Here is a 13,888-nt window from a genome sequence, read left to right on the forward strand (position 1 = left end):
TGCCTTCGCTCTTCTTTTGCACTGTCTGTGCCTTTGCTACCCCTTGAGGCCTAGCCCGACTAGCTCAGTTGATAGAGCATGAGACTCTTAATCTCAGGGTCGTGGGTTCAAGCCCCACGTTGGGCGTTTCATCTTGCACTCTTCGACATCACTCTCTCCCTTAGAGTCTCAGAGCATAACGGAATCCACTCTTTGTCCTCTCAACCAGCTGAGGCGGTCTCGGACCTTTAGTACATCATGAAGACAAGACACATTGACAATTCCATGGTCCTAAGAGAGTTGAGTCTCTTCTAGCCCAGGCAAGAGAGGGAAAAAATAACCTTTCAGAAGCTGATTGCCCCCCTTCCCCCTGAGCAGCCATCTAGAGCTTCTCTGCTTATTTCTATATCTTCGCCAGCGCTCAGTAGTTGAGATAACTGCTTCTTTCTCAAATCCTCCACCAGCCCTCTTCATTGGGATGGAGATTGCTTAAGGCTGATGATTCCACCACATCTTATTCATCCCTCATACATTTCTGTAAGCCCATGGAGAGTAAAACAAGATAGCAACAAAACTGTTTTTTTTTTAAAAAAAAGACATGGCCTCAATGTATAACAATACTGGAAATTGTCTTAATATGTTTTCTGTTTCTTTTTCATATCAGTGCTAAAAATAGGAAGGGAACCGTAAGGAAACGAAGAGCTCAGAGCTTGTGTTAACCTCCTTTGAAGACGAACGAATGGCCTCAGTTGGACAGAAAGTAGGCCTAGAAAGTTATGCCCAACCCCCCCAACTGTCATCTCCCTGGTGGTCTAGTGGTTAGGATTTGGCGCTTTCACCGCCACGGCCCGGGTTCGATTCCCGGTCAGGGAGTTATCCTCTTCAACAAAAGTCTACCTTGCCTTCCTCGCTTGGAGTTCAACCAGAAGAATGCAACTTCCTGGCCTCCTTCAGAATGCTCGGAAACTCTTTAGAGGCCATGGGGAAAGCAAAGCTTCCAACTACTACAATATGGCTATCTGCCCCTTAAAGCCCAGCCTCTGCACCCTTTTACACAAATACACTTACTTGTGCAAACAATTTAGTTTTTCCTTCTTACCGAGCCTAACCTAAATTAGAACAACATTGCACTTTGACCCAAGATCTTTTTCTTTTCTTTTCACTTTTCTTGGTGAAACCAAACCAAACCAAACAATCATTTTGGGTCCACCAAAATATTTCACTAAATATAATATTCATCCAAAAACCTTTCACCCAGCGCTATATACAAGTCTTTGGAAGTAACACCCCGGAGAAAGATCATTAAGCTTTTCCATTCCTAAGATCTAGCCGCTGAAGGCTTCTGAGCATGGGCTATGGGCCTTTCACCTCTAGGCCAGTGCTTACCCTCTTGCTCAGGTGGCTACTGATGAAAGGCAACGTGGTTTAGTGGCAGATCCATTTCAGCCTCCCCCTTCCAATGTCTACAGGAGGGTGTTTGTTTCGCAGTGCATCTAAGAATCAAATCAATTCTCTTGAAACCTCAACCTGGAATCAAGGTGATTGTAGGTCAAGGAAGGAAGGTTTTGTTCATCCTGTTCTAGTAAATGCTCAAAGTTGCGATGCTTCTTGGAGCTTCCAGACACATTGGCCAGAATTTTCAGAAGGTCTCACACCCACCGCTAGGGCCAGATTTGCAGAAGAACTAGGCTCCCAGTTAGGCACTAAAATCTTTAGCCAGATTGTCAAAAAGGCTCAACCTATTTTTCCAAAAGATGAGTTATTTTGGAAAAAAGCTTGTAAAGATTGTGGGTGCTGGTTACTTGTCTATGTGGCCCACACTGCTGGAGTTGGAGGTTCACCATTGTTTTCTCAGAATGCGGTGTCCGTAGTCTGCCTCAGTTCTGGTGTCCATCTTTTATTCTCCTAATAAATCAGCAGGGAGACTAAAACAACATCGGACTCACAGGGCTCCCGGAAACCTGCCAATTTGGCTCACGGTGAAGGTGTATACAAATCATCTGTGCTGTAGAAGGGCTCTGGGAGTTGAAAGAGTTGTGAATTTAACCCTCTAGGTTTCGGGCCTAATCTGAAACTGTTTCAAAACCAATTCCTTAAATAGACCATAGTTTGAAGCATCAGCAATAGGCATCTTACTGAATATATCCAGAGCTTTCCCAGCCAATTTGGCAACCAAAGTTGTCATCTTCCCTTTCCCGAATAAGCACTTTGTCTGTCCTCCGGGCAACACGCTTAAAAATCACTACCAGTGTCTCAAAGCAATCAGCTGTGCACATATCCTGCTCGACTACGCCACTGTGATGGGTTCGGTCACAGAGATCCCCTTGGGACTGAAATTACTTCCGAGCCCGTTTTCCCTGCCAGCTTGGGACTCCAGAACCCTGCCTTGTTGAGCCAGACACCCTAGCCTGCTGCAACACAGACCCAAGCTCTGGGCCACACTCCCAAAGCTGCAGACTTTAACTCAAAACAGCTCAGCACCTGTCTCCAGCACCCAGCTCCCAGTGGGATCCAAAACCCCAAATAAATCCCTTGTACTCTCTATAAAGCTTATACAGGGTAAATTCCTAAATTCTTCACCCTCTAGATCACTGATAGAGAGATGCACAGCTGTTTGCTCCCAGGGATTAATCACTTCCTCTGGGTTTATTAATAAACAAAAGTCATTTTTATTAAGGTTAAAAAGTAGGAGTGAAGTGATTTCAAGTAATAACAGACAGAACAAAGGAAGTCACCAAGCAAACTAAAACAAAACACGCAAGCCTAAGCCTAATACATTAAGAAACTGATTCCAGGAATAGCTCACCCTCAGAGGTGTTCCAATCAGCTTCTTTCACAGACTAGACTCCTGCCTAGTCTGGGCCCAATCCTTTCCCCTGCTTCGGTCTTTGTTACTTCCAGCAGACATCTTAGGTTTTCTCATGACTGGCAGGGGTTTTCTCATGACTGGCAGCCCCTTTGTCCTGCTTCACCCTTTTATAGCTTTGGCATAAGGCGGGAATCTTTTGTCTCTCTGGGTCCTCACCCTTCCTTCTAAACGGAAAAATACCAGATTTAAGATGGATTCCACTATCGTGGTCTCTGTAAGACCCCCTAGTTTCCATTCTTCCTGGGTTGGCCCACACGTACACAGGAAGGTTTGCAGGTCAATAAACCATTTACAACCAATTGTCAATGGGAGCCGTCAAGGTTTTAAACCGCCATTAGTGGCCCACGCTTTGCACAATTACAATAGGACCTCAGAGTTAGACTTCATATTTCCAGCTTCAGAGACAAGAATGAGACATGCATACAAATGGAGGCATATATTCAGTAGGTTAGAACCTTTGTTATGATACCTTACAAGAGACCTTTTGCATCAAGCATATTCCACTTACATCATACTCACACTTATAAGCATCTTTTCATACAACGTATGGAGTGCAACGTCACGGGTGCCCTACCTACCCTGCTTTCGCTGCTTCCTGATGGCACAGAATTGACAACAAAAGAGCCAGGCTAGGAGGCTTCTAAAACCGAGAGAGCTGTTCTATCGCGTCCACATCCTCTCAGGAGGTGTCAAACCCCCTCTCTCCGTTTCCATCCCCCAAATCCTATCAGCTCAATGAGTTTTGTCCCTGGAAGAGCCTCGAGGGAGGCAGAAGAAGCGGAGAGGATTGCGTTGGGGGTAACTAAAACAGAGACGAGTTGTTCCTCTTGGGATTTTGGTGTGTTTCCCTGGTGATCCTGATGGAGGAACGGGAAGCATAATTCCATTTTTTTCAATGCCTCGGATTGGGTTCAGCTGGTGAACTCTCTGCTCTTGTTCTCACAGGGGAATGGAGACTGGACCGGTTTCCCAATTTGGACAGAAAGTGGCTTGCCAAAGCCGAGGAGAGCCTGCTTCCTGCCTGCACTGAGTTGACAAACTGGGAAGCCAAAGCTGATAGACCCGTGACGAAGTCAGAGTGCTATCCGCTCACATGGAGGGGAGCACAAGCCCTCCCTGGGTTTCTCTGCCCAAATTATAATCAGTTGAGTGATTTTCCTGGATGAGCCTCTAGGTAGGCAGAAGAAGAAGTGAAGAGGGTTGCGATGGGGTAAATGAAAACCGAGGACTCTTCCTCTTGAGATGTCTTTGTCTTGCTCTTGTGATTCTGATGGATGAACCTAAAGCGTCATTTGAGCGTGTTTCAGTGCTTTTCCTCGGGCTCAGGTTGTGATGCTGAGCACAGGGTTCCTTCACTCGCTCTGCTTGGACCCTCTGTAATGGGGAACGGACCAGCTTTCGAAAGAGCCTAGTGGAGCTGAACGAAAACAGCAGTAAACATCCAGGTTCACCCTAGATTAATCTTTTGTCCCCAATTTTCTTGGGGAAACAAAACAAAAACAAGGTTTTCTTAAGAACTCAACACCCATTCAGGCTCCAAACTCTTTTGCAAGATTTCCAGAAGGGCTCAACACCCTGAGTGCTGAGCTAGTTTGGGAAAAAAACCCAAACAAGGCCGGTACCAATTGTGAGTGCTGGCTGCTTGACTCTGTGGCCCACCGTGCTGGAGTTTGAGGTTCTCATTAAGCTAAGTGTCTCTATTCTGCCTCTGTCCTAGTGTCCATCTAATAAGTGAGGGGGGGAGATTAGAACACCTCAGAAGGCACAGGGTTGTAGGAAACCTGAAACTTTAGATGAGGGTGATGGTGTCTAAAACCAGATGTGATGTAGGTGTTGAACGAGAGATGCTGTCTTGGCCTTCTTGAGCGGCTCATACAATATTGAAGAAAAGGAGGGTTGAGAGAGCTGCGCTTGTTCCAGCGTCAGGATGGCCGAGTGGTCTAAGGCGCCAGACTCAAGGCTCTGTCTTTCCCACAACTGGGGCTTCTGGTCTCCTGCAGGAGGCGTGGGTTCAAATCCACTCCTGACACAGCCTCTTGATTCCACCTCAAGAGGTGGCCTGGTTTCAATTGCCCTTGTAACATATTGGAAGAGCCCTTGTTTAGGAGCTTTCTTAGAGTAGCGGCAAGAGAAGTTAGAGGGAATCGTAAATACCTTCGGAATCCATGCGCTCAAGGCACCTAGTTGGGTAAATTCCAGTTTATTCCCCACCAGAAAGTTGGCATTGCTTGATCTTGGGCAGGTATGGGTGTCAAACATATACAGGTGGAGGAAGAAGGGAGCAGTACAGTAGACACTGATAAAGGGAAGGTAAGACTCTTAGTCTCAGGGTTTGGGCTTGAGCCCTAAACTGGGTGCTCTACGTACTCTGGTTTGGCTGCTTCATGAGGGCACAGAATTCACAACATAGGGAGCAGAGACAGGAGGCAGCTACAACCAAGAGCCCTGTTAGATTGTGTCAACATCCTATCAGGAGGTCTCAAAGGTCCATTCCCCTCAGGGGTTAAGAGCTGGAACCCTGTGCTCAGGGTCACAACCTTAGCCCAACCAAAGGCACTGAAACAAACTCAAATGATGCTTCAGCTTCCTCCTCAGCATCACAAGACCAACACAAAGAAAACTCCCGAGGAACGGGGCTCTGAGCATTGCCAGGTTGTGAGTTCCGTGCCCTCAGGAAGCAGCCAAAATGCTCGAACCCCCACCCGCTTCTCTTGGACTGCTGGCAACATGGTGTTTGCACAGGAGCCGCAAGCCCGTCTTTCCTGTCTTTGTCTATCCCGGCCCCTTCCCCAAATGCTTTCATCGGACGCTGGAGGGACCTAAGGACCTGCAGGTTCCCGCACCCACCTCCTAAAGCAAACAGTCCTTCCCTTCTCTGACATTCCTGGAGCCGCACATCCTTGGAAGAGTTTTACCCCAGGGGGTTCTGATTCCCTGCGAAAAGATGTGTCTGGTGGCCGGCGGGTTACTGTCTTCTCTGCCCCCTCTTTGGGCGCTGAGAAACAGCACCTCCTCCTGCTGGGAGAATCCTAAATTCCACCCTCCCACCCAGGTTTCTCTGAGCAGCTGCTAGATGATTTTCCCACTTCTCTGGTCTAGACACCAGCATCTAACTAGCCTTGGAACGGGCCCTGTTTGCTAGCTGGAGAGCGAAGGAACCAGGAAAGAAGGCAAATGTCAGGAAACGAATCTCAGCACGCAAAGAAACTTCCTTCGCTCTTCTTTTGCACTGTCTGTGCCTTTGCTAGCCCTTGAGGCCTAGCCCGACTAGCTCAGTTGGTAGAGCATGAGACTGTTAATCTCAGGGTCGTGGGTTCAAGCCCCACGTTGGGCTTTTCATCTTGCACTCTTCGACATCACTCTCTCCCTTAGAGTCTCAGAGCATAACGGAATCCACTCTTTGTCCTCTCAACCAGCTGAGGTGGTCTCGGACCTTTAGTACATCATGAAGACAAGACACATTGACAATTCCATGGTCCTAAGAGAGTTGAGTCTCTTCTAGCCCAGGCAAGAGAGGGAAAAAATAACCTTTCAGAAGCTGATTGCCCCCCTCCCCCTGAGCAGCCATCTAGAGCTTCTCTGCTTATTTCTATATCTTCGCCAGCGCTCAGTAGTTGAGATAACTGCTTCTTTCTCAAATCCTCCACCAGCCCTCTTCATTGGGATGGAGATTGCTTAAGGCTGACGATTCCACCACATCTTATTCATCCCTCATACATTTCTGTAAGCCCATGGAGAGTAAAACAAGATAGCAACAAAACTGTTTTTTTTTAAAAAAAAGACATGGCCTCAATGTATAACAATACTGGAAATTGTCTTAATATGTTTTCTGTTTCTTTTTCATATCAGTGCTAAAAATAGGAAGGGAACCGTAAGGAAACGAAGAGCTCAGAGCTTGTGTTAACCTCCTTTGAAGACGAACGAATGGCCTCAGTTGGACAGAAAGTAGGCCTAGAAAGTTATGCCCAACCACCCCAACTGTCATCTCCCTGGTGGTCTAGTGGTTAGGATTTGGCGCTTTCACCGCCACGGCCCGGGTTCGATTCCCGGTCAGGGAGTTATCCTCTTCAACAAAAGTCTACCTTGCCTTCCTCGCTTGGAGTTCAACCAGAAGAATGCAACTTCCTGGCCTCCTTCAGAATGCTCGGAAACTCTTTAGAGGCCATGGGAAAGCAAAGCTTCCAACTACTACAATATGGCTATCTGCCCTTAAAGCCCAGCCTCTGCACCCTTTTACACAAATACACTTACTTGTGCAAACAATTTAGTTTTCCTTCTTACCGAGCCTAACCTAAATTAGAACAACATTGCACTTTGACCCAAGATCTTTTTCTTTTCTTTTCACTTTTCTTGGTGAAACCAAACCAAACCAAACAATCATTTTGGGTCCACCAAAATATTTCACTAAATATAATATTCATCCAAAAACCTTTCACCCAGCGCTATATACAAGTCTTTGGAAGTAACACCCCGGAGAAAGATCATTAAGCTTTTCCATTCCTAAGATCTAGCCGCTGAAGGCTTCTGAGCATGGGCTATGGGCCTTTCACCTCTAGGCCAGTGCTTACCCTCTTGCTCAGGTGGCTACTGATGAAAGGCAACGTGGTTTAGTGGCAGATCCATTTCAGCCTCCCCCTTCCAATGTCTACAGGAGGGTGTTTGTTTCGCAGTGCATCTAAGAATCAAATCAATTCTCTTGAAACCTCAACCTGGAATCAAGGTGATTGTAGGTCAAGGAAGGAAGGTTTTGTTCATCCTGTTCTAGTAAATGCTCAAAGTTGCGATGCTTCTTGGAGCTTCCAGACACATTGGCCAGAATTTTCAGAAGGTCTCACACCCACCGCTAGGGCCAGATTTGCAGAAGAACTAGGCTCCCAGTTAGGCACTAAAATCTTTAGCCAGATTGTCAAAAAGGCTCAACCTATTTTTCCAAAAGATGAGTTATTTTGGAAAAAAGCATAAGATTGTGGGTGCTGGTTACTTGTCTATGTGGCCCACACTGCTGGAGTTGGAGGTTCACCATTGTTTTCTCAGAATGCGGTGTCCGTAGTCTGCCTCAGTTCTGGTGTCCATCTTTTATTCTCCTAATAAATCAGCAGGGAGACTAAAACAACATCGGACTCACAGGGCTCCCGGAAACCTGCCAATTTGGCTCACGGTGAAGGTGTATACAAATCATCTGTGCTGTAGAAGGGCTCTGGGAGTTGAAAGAGTTGTGAATTTAACCCTCTAGGTTTCGGGCCTAATCTGAAACTGTTTCAAAACCAATTCCTTAAATAGACCATAGTTTGAAGCATCAGCAATAGGCATCTTACTGAATATATCCAGAGCTTTCCCAGCCAATTTGGCAACCAAAGTTGTCATCTTCCCTTTCCCGAATAAGCACTTTGTCTGTCCTCCGGGCAACACGCTTAAAAATCACTACCAGTGTCTCAAAGCAATCAGCTGTGCACATATCCTGCTCGACTACGCCACTGTGATGGGTTCGGTCACAGAGATCCCTTGGGACTGAAATTACTTCCGAGCCCGTTTTCCCTGCCAGCTTGGGACTCCAGAACCCTGCCTTGTTGAGCCAGACACCCTAGCCTGCTGCAACACAGACCCAAGCTCTGGGCCACACTCCCAAAGCTGCAGACTTTAACTCAAAACAGCTCAGCACCTGTCTCCAGCACCCAGCTCCCAGTGGGATCAAAACCCCAAATAAATCCCTTGTACTCTCTATAAAGCTTATACAGGGTAAATTCCTAAATTCTTCACCCTCTAGATCACTGATAGAGAGATGCACAGCTGTTTGCTCCCCAGGGATTAATCACTTCCTCTGGGTTTATTAATAAACAAAAGTCATTTTTATTAAGGTTAAAAGTAGGAGTGAAGTGATTTCAAGTAATAACAGACAGAACAAAGGAAGTCACCAAGCAAACTAAAACAAAACACGCAAGCCTAAGCCTAATACATTAAGAAACTGATTCCAGGAATAGCTCACCCTCAGAGGTGTTCCAAGCAGCGTCTTTCACAGACTAGACTCCTGCCTCGTCTGGGCCCAATCCTGTCCCCTGCTTCGGTCTTTGTTACTTCCCGCCGACAGCTTAGGTATTCTCATGACTGGCAGGGGTGTTCTCATGACTGGCAGCCCTTTGTCCTGCTTCACCCCCTTTTATAGCTTTGGCATAAGGCGGGAATCTTTTGTCTCTCTGGGTCCTCACCCTTCCTTCTAAACGGAAAAATACCAGATTTAAGATGGATTCCACTATCGTGGTCTCTGTAAGACCCCCTAGTTTCCATTCTTCCTGGGTTGGCCCACACGTACACAGGAAGGTTTGCAGGTCAATAAACCATTTACAACCAATTGTCAATGGGAGCCGTCAAGGTTTTAAACCGCCATTAGTGGCCCACTTTGCACAATTACAATAGGACCTCAGAGTTAGACTTCATATTTCCAGCTTCAGAGACAAGAATGAGACATGCATACAAATGGAGGCATATATTCAGTAGGTTAGAACCTTTGTTATGATACCTTACAAGAGACCTTTTGCATCAAGCATATTCCACTTACATCATACTCACACTTATAAGCATCTTTTCATACAACGTATGGAGTGCAACGTCACCGGGTGCCCTACCTACCCTGCTTTCGCTGCTTCCTGATGGCACAGAATTGACAACAAAAGAGCCAGGCTAGGAGGCTTCTAAAACCGAGAGAGCTGTTCTATCGCGTCCACATCCTCTCAGGAGGTGTCAAACCCCCTCTCTCCGTTTCCATCCCCCAAATCCTATCAGCTCAATGAGTTTTGTCCTGGAAGAGCCTCGAGGAGGCAGAAGAAGCGGAGAGGATTGCGTTGGGGGTAACTAAAACAGAGACGAGTTGTTCCTCTTGGGATTTTGGTGTGTTTCCTGGTGATCCTGACGGAGGAACGGGAAGCATAATTCCATTTTTTTTCAATGCCTCGGATTGGGTTCAGCTGGTGAACTCTCTGCTCTTGTTCTCACAGGGGAATGGAGACTGGACCGGTTTCCCAATTTGGACAGAAAGTGGCTTGCCAAAGCCGAGGAGAGCCTGCTTCCTGCCTGCACCGAGTTGACAAACTGGGAAGCCAAAGCTGATAGACCCGTGAGCGAAGTCAGAGTGCTATCCGCTCACATGGAGGGGAGCACAAGCCCTCCTGGGTTTCTCTGCCCAAATTATAATCAGTTGAGTGATTTTCCTGGATGAGCCTCTAGGTAGGCAGAAGAAGAAGTGAAGAGGGTTGCGATGGGGTAAATGAAAACCGAGGACTCTTCCTCTTGAGATGTCTTTGTCTTGCTCTTGTGATTCTGATGGATGAACCTAAAGCGTCATTTGAGCGTGTTTCAGTGCTTTTCCTTGGGCTCAGGTTGTGATGCTGAGCACAGGGTTCCTTCACTCGCTCTGCTTGGACCCTCTGTAATGGGGAACGGACCAGCTTTCGAAAGAGCCTAGTGGAGCTGAACGAAAACAGCAGTAAACATCCAGGTTCACCCTAGATTAATCTTTTGTCCCCAATTTTCTGGGGGAAACAAAACAAAAACAAGGTTTTCTTAAGAACTCAACACCCATTCAGGCTCCAAACTCTTTTGCAAGATTTCCAGAAGGGCTCAACACCCTGAGTGCTGAGCTAGTTTGGGAAAAAAACCCAAACAAGGCCGGTACCGATTGTGAGTGCTGGCTGCTTGACTCTGTGGCCCACCGTGCTGGAGTTTGAGGTTCTCATTAAGCTAAGTGTCTCTATTCTGCCTCTGTCCTAGTGTCCATCTAATAAGTGAGGGGGGGAGATTAGAACACCTCAGAAGGCACAGGGTTGTAGGAAACCTGAAACTTTAGATGAGGGTGATGGTGTCTAAAAACCAGATGTGATGTAGGTGTTGAACGAGAGATGCTGTCTTGGCCTTCTTGAGCGGCTCATACAATATTGAAGAAAAGGAGGGTTGAGAGAGCTGCGCTTGTTCCAGCGTCAGGATGGCCGAGTGGTCTAAGGCGCCAGACTCAAGGCTCTGTCTTTCCCACAACTGGGGCTTCTGGTCTCCTGCAGGAGGCGTGGGTTCAAATCCCACTCCTGACACAGCCTCTTGATTCCACCTCAAGAGGTGGCCTGGTTTCAATTGCCCTTGTAACATATTGGAAGAGCCCTTGTTTAGGAGCTTTCTTAGAGTAGCGGCAAGAGAAGTTAGAGGGAATCGTAAATACCTTCGGAATCCATGCGCTCAAGGCACCTAGTTGGGTAAATTCCAGTTTATTCCCCACCAGAAAGTTGGCATTGCTTGATCTTGGGCAGGTATGGGTGTCAAACATATACAGGTGGAGGAAGAAGGGAGCAGTACAGTAGACACTGATAAAGGGAAGGTAAGACTCTTAGTCTCAGGGTTTGGGCTTGAGCCCTAAACTGGGTGCTCTACGTACTCTGGTTTGGCTGCTTCATGAGGGCACAGAATTCACAACATAGGGAGCAGAGACAGGAGGCAGCTACAACCAAGAGCCCTGTTAGATTGTGTCAACATCCTATCAGGAGGTCTCAAAGGTCCATTCCCCTCAGGGGTTAAGAGCTGGAACCCCTGTGCTCAGGGTCACAACCTTAGCCCAACCAAAGGCACTGAAACAAACTCAAATGATGCTTCAGCTTCCTCCCTCAGCATCACAAGACCAACACAAAGAAAACTCCCGAGGAACAGGGCTCTGAGCATTGCCAGGTTGTGAGTTCCATGCCCTCAGGAAGCAGCCAAAATGCTCGAACCCCCACCCGCTTCTCTTGGACTGCTGGCAACATGGTGTTTGCACAGGAGCCGCAAGCCCGTCTTTCCTGTCTTTGTCTATCCCGGCCCCTTCCCCCCAAATGCTTTCATCGGACGCTGGAGGGACCTAAGGACCTGCAGGTTCCCGCACCCACCTCCTAAAGCAAACAGTCCTTCCCTTCTCTGACATTCCTGGAGCCGCACATCCTTGGAAGAGTTTTACCCCAGGGGGTTCTGATTCCCTGCGAAAGATGTGTCTGGTGGCGGCGGGTTACTGTCTTCTCTGCCCCTCTTTGGGCGCTGAGAAACAGCACCTCCTCCTGCTGGGAGAATCCTAAATTCCACCCTCCCACCCAGGTTTCTCTGAGCAGCTGCTAGATGATTTTCCCACTTCTCTGGTCTAGACACCAGCATCTAACTAGCCTTGGAACGGGCCCTGTTTGCTAGCTGGAGAGCGAAGGAACCAGGAAAGAAGGCAAATGTCAGGAAACGAATCTCAGCACGCAAAGAAACTTCCTTCGCTCTTCTTTTGCACTGTCTGTGCCTTTGCTAGCCCTTGAGGCCTAGCCCGACTAGCTCAGTCGGTAGAGCATGAGACTCTTAATCTCAGGGTCGTGGGTTCAAGCCCCACGTTGGGCGTTTCATCTTGCACTCTTCGACATCACTCTCCCTTAGAGTCTCAGAGCATAACGGAATCCACTCTTTGTCCTCTCAACCAGCTGAGGCGGTCTCGGACCTTTAGTACATCATGAAGACAAGACACATTGACAATTCCATGGTCCTAAGAGAGTTGAGTCTCTTCTAGCCCAGGCAAGAGAGGGAAAAAATAACCTTTCAGAAGCTGATTGCCCCCCTCCCCCTGAGCAGCCATCTAGAGCTTCTCTGCTTATTTCTATATCTTCGCCAGCGCTCAGTAGTTGAGATAACTGCTTCTTTCTCAAATCCTCCACCAGCCCTCTTCATTGGGATGGAGATTGCTTAAGGCTGACGATTCCACCACATCTTATTCATCCCTCATACATTTCTGTAAGCCCATGGAGAGTAAAACAAGATAGCAACAAAACTGTTTTTTTTTTTAAAAAAGACATGGCCTCAATGTATAACAATACTGGAAATTGTCTTAATATGTTTTCTGTTTCTTTTTCATATCAGTGCTAAAAATAGGAAGGGAACCGTAAGGAAACGAAGAGCTCAGAGCTTGTGTTAACCTCCTTTGAAGACGAACGAATGGCCTCAGTTGGACAGAAAGTAGGCCTAGAAAGTTATGCCCAACCCCCCCAACTGTCATCTCCCTGGTGGTCTAGTGGTTAGGATTTGGCGCTTTCGCCGCCATGGCCGGGTTCGATTCCCGGTCAGGGAGTTATCCTCTTCAACAAAAGTCTACCTTGCCTTCCTCGCTTGGAGTTCAACCAGAAGAATGCAACTTCCTGGCCTCCTTCAGAATGCTCGGAAACTCTTTAGAGGCCATGGGGAAAGCAAAGCTTCCAACTACTACAATATGGCTATCTGCCCCTTAAAGCCCAGCCTCTGCACCCTTTTACACAAATACACTTACTTGTGCAAACAATTTAGTTTTTCCTTCTTACCGAGCCTAACCTAAATTAGAACAACATTGCACTTTGACCCAAGATCTTTTTCTTTTCTTTTCACTTTTCTTGGTGAAACCAAACCAAACCAAACAATCATTTTGGGTCCACCAAAATATTTCACTAAATATAATATTCATCCAAAATCCTTTCACCCAGCGCTATATACAAGTCTTTGGAAGTAACACCCCGGAGAAAGATCATTAAGCTTTTCCATTCCTAAGATCTAGCCGCTGAAGGCTTCTGAGCATGGGCTATGGGCCTTTCACCTCTAGGCCAGTGCTTACCCTCTTGCTCAGGTGGCTACTGATGAAAGGCAACGTGGTTTAGTGGCAGATCCATTTCAGCCTCCCCCTTCCAATGTCTACAGGAGGGTGTTTGTTTCGCAGTGCATCTAAGAATCAAATCAATTCTCTTGAAACCTCAACCTGGAATCAAGGTGATTGTAGGTCAAGGAAGGAAGGTTTTGTTCATCCTGTTCTAGTAAATGCTCAAAGTTGCGATGCTTCTTGGAGCTTCCAGACACATTGGCCAGAATTTTCAGAAGGTCTCACACCCACCGCTAGGGCCAGATTTGCAGAAGAACTAGGCTCCCAGTTAGGCACTAAAATCTTTAGCCAGATTGTCAAAAAGGCTCAACCTATTTTTCCAAAAGATGAGTTATTTTGGAAAAAAGCTTGTAAAGATTGTGGGTGCTGGTTACTTGTCTATG

At 47.0% G+C, this 13,888-nt stretch overlaps 8 non-coding genes across 8 annotated transcripts; all 8 read left to right on the forward strand.

The window, feature by feature from the left end:
* The first annotated feature begins 53 nt into the window (after window positions 1–53).
* Window positions 54–126, forward strand: TRNAK-CUU. Its single transcript has one exon. It is a non-coding gene; the product is annotated as a tRNA-Lys (tRNA).
* Window positions 127–780: 654 nt separating this feature from the next.
* TRNAE-UUC lies at window positions 781–852 on the forward strand. The gene has a single exon. It is a non-coding gene; the product is annotated as a tRNA-Glu (tRNA).
* A 3,917-nt stretch (window positions 853–4,769) lies between these two features.
* On the forward strand, window positions 4,770–4,877 carry TRNAL-CAA. Its single transcript has 2 exons — window positions 4,770–4,807; window positions 4,833–4,877. It is a non-coding gene; the product is annotated as a tRNA-Leu (tRNA).
* A 1,232-nt stretch (window positions 4,878–6,109) lies between these two features.
* On the forward strand, window positions 6,110–6,182 carry TRNAN-GUU. The gene has a single exon. It is a non-coding gene; the product is annotated as a tRNA-Asn (tRNA).
* A 652-nt stretch (window positions 6,183–6,834) lies between these two features.
* TRNAE-UUC lies at window positions 6,835–6,906 on the forward strand. Its single transcript has one exon. It is a non-coding gene; the product is annotated as a tRNA-Glu (tRNA).
* Window positions 6,907–10,814: 3,908 nt separating this feature from the next.
* Window positions 10,815–10,923, forward strand: TRNAL-CAA. The gene is made up of 2 exons: window positions 10,815–10,852; window positions 10,878–10,923. It is a non-coding gene; the product is annotated as a tRNA-Leu (tRNA).
* Window positions 10,924–12,156: 1,233 nt separating this feature from the next.
* On the forward strand, window positions 12,157–12,229 carry TRNAK-CUU. Its single transcript has one exon. It is a non-coding gene; the product is annotated as a tRNA-Lys (tRNA).
* A 650-nt stretch (window positions 12,230–12,879) lies between these two features.
* TRNAE-UUC lies at window positions 12,880–12,950 on the forward strand. The gene has a single exon. It is a non-coding gene; the product is annotated as a tRNA-Glu (tRNA).
* The last annotated feature ends 938 nt before the right edge of the window (window positions 12,951–13,888 follow it).

Source organism: Mauremys reevesii, linkage group 17 (genome assembly GCF_016161935.1).
Source record: "Mauremys reevesii isolate NIE-2019 linkage group 17, ASM1616193v1, whole genome shotgun sequence".
In the NCBI taxonomy this organism is placed as follows: Eukaryota; Metazoa; Chordata; order Testudines; family Geoemydidae; genus Mauremys; species Mauremys reevesii.